The sequence below is a fragment of the Elephas maximus genome, chromosome 18 (assembly GCF_024166365.1).
Source record: "Elephas maximus indicus isolate mEleMax1 chromosome 18, mEleMax1 primary haplotype, whole genome shotgun sequence".
In the NCBI taxonomy this organism is placed as follows: domain Eukaryota; kingdom Metazoa; phylum Chordata; class Mammalia; order Proboscidea; family Elephantidae; genus Elephas; species Elephas maximus.
This window is the reverse complement of record NC_064836.1, coordinates 65,418,046-65,424,045: the sequence shown is the minus strand read 5'-3', so window position 1 is coordinate 65,424,045 and position 6,000 is coordinate 65,418,046.

Sequence of the window (6,000 nt, the reverse complement as noted above, 5' to 3'; positions counted from 1 at the left end):
TATATTTTCTAGTCAAAAATATTTTCTTTTTAAAATTCTAGTAGCTAAGACATTAAACTGACACAAATAAATAACTTATTTGTCTCAAGTGTCCAAATGAACTGTATAGAGAATCAATTTTGGCTAAACAAAGCACGGATGGTAAATAATGGGGTTACATTAAAATGACTAGGATAGTAGCCACCACATAAAAATAAGCACTGGGTTGCATTTTCTCAATTCTGAATGTTGTAGGCTAGACAAAAGAATTATCACGAGGGAATGAGAGTAAGTCTCATATCATTTCATCTTATTACCCTCAGAGTGACCAGCATCATGGTAAGCAGATGAGTAAAATAAAGCCCCACAGTAAGTCATTACAGAAGAAAACCGTTTAGAGACAGCATTAACACTGTCATTTTCTTTGAAATCCTTGATTGTGAATGAAAACAAAGGAGGTGTAATAAATATTTTAAATGAATAGCTTATTTAGTTACCTGAACACAAAAGATCTATTATCCAATGACTTAATTGACTGAGTTATCTTTTCTTTTTCGTTTTTAAACAGCCCAGAATATTGCTGCAAGCATTCTTTTGCGGAGCATAAATTGAGTTCTTTATTGTCTGATGATTTGATCCAAACTCACCAATTTCTCACAACTCTAAGCAGAAGAAAATAACTATTTCTCAGTGGAGCAAGATGAATACAAGACAAATCACTGTCACAATATTTATAATAACAGGCTTTTTCATATTCTCATGGTTGCTTGGGGGATTATTCCGTTTGGGAATTTAACAAAATCTTCAATTAACCTGACTAGTCAAATTTTCCATAATATTATTTCCATGCTTCAAATCAAATTGTTCATTTAATCTTACATTTTTAAGCCACTTGTATCTTTTGATCATATTGACCATTTCTTTTTTACCTATCACCTCTTCCACTTCCAAAGAAGTAAGAAAAGGAGAGGAGGAAGAAGAGGAAAAGGAAAAAGAGGAGGAAGGAGAAAAAAATAAAAAGAATAACAACAAAGAGACTGGAAAATAATGAAATGATTTTCTTTGCAATACTTTAAAAATAACTTAATTAGTTAGACATATATAAAAACTCACTGCTGTTGAGCTGATTCCAACTCATAGTGACCCTATAGGACAGTGTAGAACTGCCCCATAGAATTTTCAAGGAGCTCTTGGTGGATTTGAACTGCAGACCTTTTGGCTAGCAGCTGTAGCTCTTAACCACGATGCCACCAGGGTTTCCTACACATATATAGGGAAAGAAAAATTATGTTTTGTATATTTTTCCTAAATACACAAAGCAGCCATTGGTAAACAAGCAAAAGATAATCTTGAATTTTATTTACAATAAAGAATATTTGCAATTAAGGACTCAAAACACCAGTAGAAACAGAGCTTTCACAGTGAGGAACATCAAAAATACATTATAGATCTGATTATAATGGTGAAGAAAATGAAAGAATAGAAATTGGAGGAGAGGACAATCTCGACAATACACAAATGAAAAATAAAAAAAAACCATTATTTTTTCACTCAGGTTTTGACCGTACCTAACAATCCTTTTTTTGGTCATTTTTCTTTGTTAAAATCTAGATTTATTTGCTCTTTGTGTTTTCTTTTATATGAAACATCTTCTCAACCTATTCTTTCTAGATTTATAAATTGTTTCCTTAGCTACTTCATAGGAGCACCCTTTACTTTAAATACATTAGCTCAATAGTGTCTTCATATACTTTCACATCTATTTTTGTGTCTTCCCAATTTAAACTCTGGAAACTTTTTCACCATCAGAGGTATTTCCTTTCTTTTGTTTCACACTACATAATTTCAGTTGCCTCTACAATTTTTTTTCTCATCCCAATTTGTCTAAACATCTAATTCCCTGATTCTTCTCTCACTCCCCATGACAAAAACAAAAAGAAGTACCTAAAAAAAAAAAAAAAAAAAATTATTATTTTTTTTATTTTTATTTAGCTTGACCATTGTTATGGATTGAATTATGTTTCCTCAAAATATGTGCTGAGATCCTACCCCAGAGGCCTGGCGGCACAGTGTTGAAGGGTTTGGCTGCTAACCTAAAAGGTCAGCAGTTTGAATCCACCAGCCGATCCTTGGAAACTCTATGGGGCAGTGCTGTCCTATGGGGTTGCTATGAGTTGGAATCCAAGGCAACTTGTTTGGTTTTTGAACCTGTTAATAAGTCTTTGTCTGGAAATAGGTTCTCTGTTATGTTAATGAGGCCGTTCTAGAGTCTCATGGGTCTTAATCACTTTCGAGTTATAAAAAAAGGCAGAATATACACAGAAATACACACTGGGGGAAGACAGATATCAAGGAAAGCCAAGAAATATAAGGAAAGCCAAGGAATTCCACAGAAACTTCTGGAGCTACTGACAAGGAAGGACCCTCCCTTAATTAAAGAGACTTAGAAGTTTCCATTACTGACTTCTAGTCTCTAAACCTGTGAGAAAATATCCAATTGTCCTAGTCTCATTTGTTGAAAAGACTATCCTTTCTCCACTGAATTGCATTTGTACCTTTGGGAAAAAAAAAATTAGTCAGTTGCCTATATATTCACTGATCAGTATCTAGACTCTCTGTTCTTTTCACTTTATCTGTTTGTCTAAATTTACACCAATAACATACTTTCCTGAACACTGTAGCTTTATAAAACATCTCAAAATAAGGTAGCATGACTCTAATTTTGTTCTTTTTCAAAACTGGTTTGTCTATTGTAAATACTTTACCATTCCATATAAATTTAAAAGCAGCTTGCTGATACCTACAAAAATATTTTTCTGGGATTTTGTTGAATCTTTAGACTCTTTGCACAGAAGATAAGAGGAGGAGAGTATGCTGACAGGAGTAATTAATTGGTCCTGATCAACAGGAGAAGGTAGGGCTGGTATTACAGAATGGGGATAATGAAGAAAATGTTTGGCCCACGTATGGCTCATGGAGTGAAAGGCATAGTGACCAGGGTCTCTGACTCATGAAGGATAAAGATCTGGTTCACCTCACAGTTAAGACACTTAAACTAGCCAGGGTGTTACCTGATGTTGAGAGGAATCTGGAATGAGTAACCGAGGAGGGAAACGGTAAATATTAATAATGCTTTCACTGCTGGTTGTTGTGACAGAGGCTGCAGTTTGTCTCAGTAAGTAATCTTCCTCTTGTAAATTTCCCTACGTAAGGGGCAAAAAAAAAAATTTTTTTTTTTTTTTTTTTAAGGGGCAAGCTAGAATCTTGGACGAGCTGTCCTTGTGGTGAACTTACTATTTGAAGTGGAGTTCCAGAGAGGATAGGCTACAGTGATTGCACTTACATGACACACAGATCCCCTTTCAGGACTAAGGGGGAATGTATTTCCCTGCAAAGTTGCTAGCAACAGTTTCGCAATCGAGATTTCCCCAGGATTTGCCCTTAGACAAAGGAAGCTGCCCACCCAAAGGTTATGCATCTTCCCCAAGGAAAGACACCATTTAATGATAGACTCATGGAAGAGTAAAAAGTCCTGACCCCTTTGTTTAAGTTTTGAGCCTCTCTGAATGGCAGTTCCTGCTTCACAACTGTTGTTGTTGTTGTTAGGTGCCATCGAGTCTGTTCTGACTCATAGCGACCCTATGCACAACAGAACGAAACACTGCCCAGTCCTGCACCATACTTACAATCGTTGTTATGCTTGAGCTCATTTTTGCAGCCACCATGTCAATCCACCTCTTTGAGGGTCTTCCTCTTTTCCACTGACCCTATACTCTGCCAAGCATGATGTCCTTCTCCAGAGACCGATCCCTCCGGACAACATGACCAAAGTATGTAAGATGCAGTCTCACCACCCTTGCTTCTAAGGAGCATTCTGGCCACACTTATTCCAAGACAGATTTGTTCTTTCTTTTGGCAGTCCATGGTATATTCAATATTCTTCTCCAACACCACAATTCAAAAGCGTCAACTCTTCTTCAGTCTTCCTTATTCATTGTCCAGCTTTCACATGCATATGATGTGATTGAAAATATCATGGCTTGGGTCAGGCGCACCTTAGTCTTCAGGGTGACATCTTTGCTCTTCAACACTTTGAAGAGGTCCTTTGCAGCAGATTTACACAATGCAATGCATCTTTTGATTTCTTGACTGCTGCTTCCATGGCTGTTGATTGTGGATCCAAGTTAAATGAAATCCTTGACAACTTCCATCTTTCCTCCATTTATCATGATGTTGCTCATTGGTCCAGTTGTTAGGATTTTTGTTTTCTTTAGGTTGAAGTGTAATCCATACTGAAGGCTGTGGTCTTTGATCTTCATTAGTAAGTGCTTCAGGTCCTCTTCACTTTCAGCAAGCAAGGTTGTGTCATCTGCATAACGCAGGTTGTTAATGAGTCTTCCTCCAATCCTGATGCCCCATTCTTCTTCATATAGTCCAGCTTCTTGTATTATTTGCTCAGCATACAGATTAAATAGGTATGGTGAAAGAATACAACCCTGACGCACACCTTTCCTGACTTTAAACGGATCAGTAGCCCCTTGTTCTCTCCGATCAACTGCCTCTTGATCTATGTAAAGGTTCCTCACGAGCACAATTAAGTGTTCTGGAATTCCCATTCTTCTCAGTGTTATCCGTAGTTTGTTATGATCCACACAGTCGAATGCCTTTGCATAGTCAATAAAATACAGGTAAACATCCTTCTGGTATTGTCTGCTTTCAGCCAGGATCCATCTGACATCAGCAATGATATCCCTGGTTCCATGTCCTCTTCTGAAGCCGGCCTGAATTTCTGGCAGTTCCCTGTCGATATACTGCCACAGACGTTTTTGAATGATCTTCAGCAGAATTTTGCTTGCGTGTGATATTAATGATATTGTTCTATAATTTCCACATTCAGTTGGATCACCGCTCTTGGGAATAGGCATAAATATGTATCTCTTCCAGTCAGTTGGCCAGGAAGCTGTCTTCCATATTTCTTGGCATAGATGAGTGAGCACCTCCAGCACTGCATCTGTTTGTTGAAACATCTCAATTGATATTCCATCAATTCCTGGATCCTTGTTTTTCACCAATGCCTTCAGAGTAGCCTGGACTTCCCCCTTCAGCACCATTCGTTCCTGATCATATGCCACCTCCTGAAATGGTTGAATATCGACCAATTCTTTTTGGTATAATGACTCTGTGTATTCCTTCCATCTTCCTTTGATGCCTCCTGCATCGTTTAATATTTTCTTCATGGAATCCTTCACCATTGCAACTCGAGGCTTGAATTTTTTTCTTCAGTTCTTTCAGCCTGAGAAACGCCGAGTGTGTTCTTCCCTTTTGGTTTTCCATCACCAGCTCCCTGCACATGTCATTATAATACTCTACTTTGTTCTCTCGAGAGGATTCACAACTACCTTATAAGAAAACTTGTTTACAACTGCATCATGGTTCAACCTCTTCTCTACCCAGTTCTGCTGCCTATCTTCTATCACAGGTGTCTCTGAGAGCACTTTGTGACTTTGCAACAATCTTTCTCAATGCATATCCTGATCTCAGGGACTATTCTCCAAGGAATTAGGCCTGATGCAAACTTCTACCTTATTTTCACAGTTGTTTTGAGGACTAGTGAAAACATGCTAGAGAAAACATAAGTAGCACATTTTCTAGCACACAGGAGTTACAAAGAAAATGATAGCTATTTTGTACGTGTGTGTATATATGTGTGTGTGAATATATCTATATGTATATATGTGTGTGTATATATATATTTAAGAACCTCATCAATATCTGAAAGGTTACTGTTTCTGTAAAATCAGAATTCTAGTGCTTCAATGAAACTCAAATGTTCTATTTATAGAATGTATTGTCTCAAAATTTTTATTAAGGGCCAAGCTTTATCTGATGATATTTATCTATTATATCTTCACAATGACCCTATGGAGTGGAAATTATTATTGCCACATAGAGTTTTAAGTATGTGCCCAAGGACAAAAACCTAGAAAGGAATTTGGCTTTGAACTAACATATTAGAAGAGG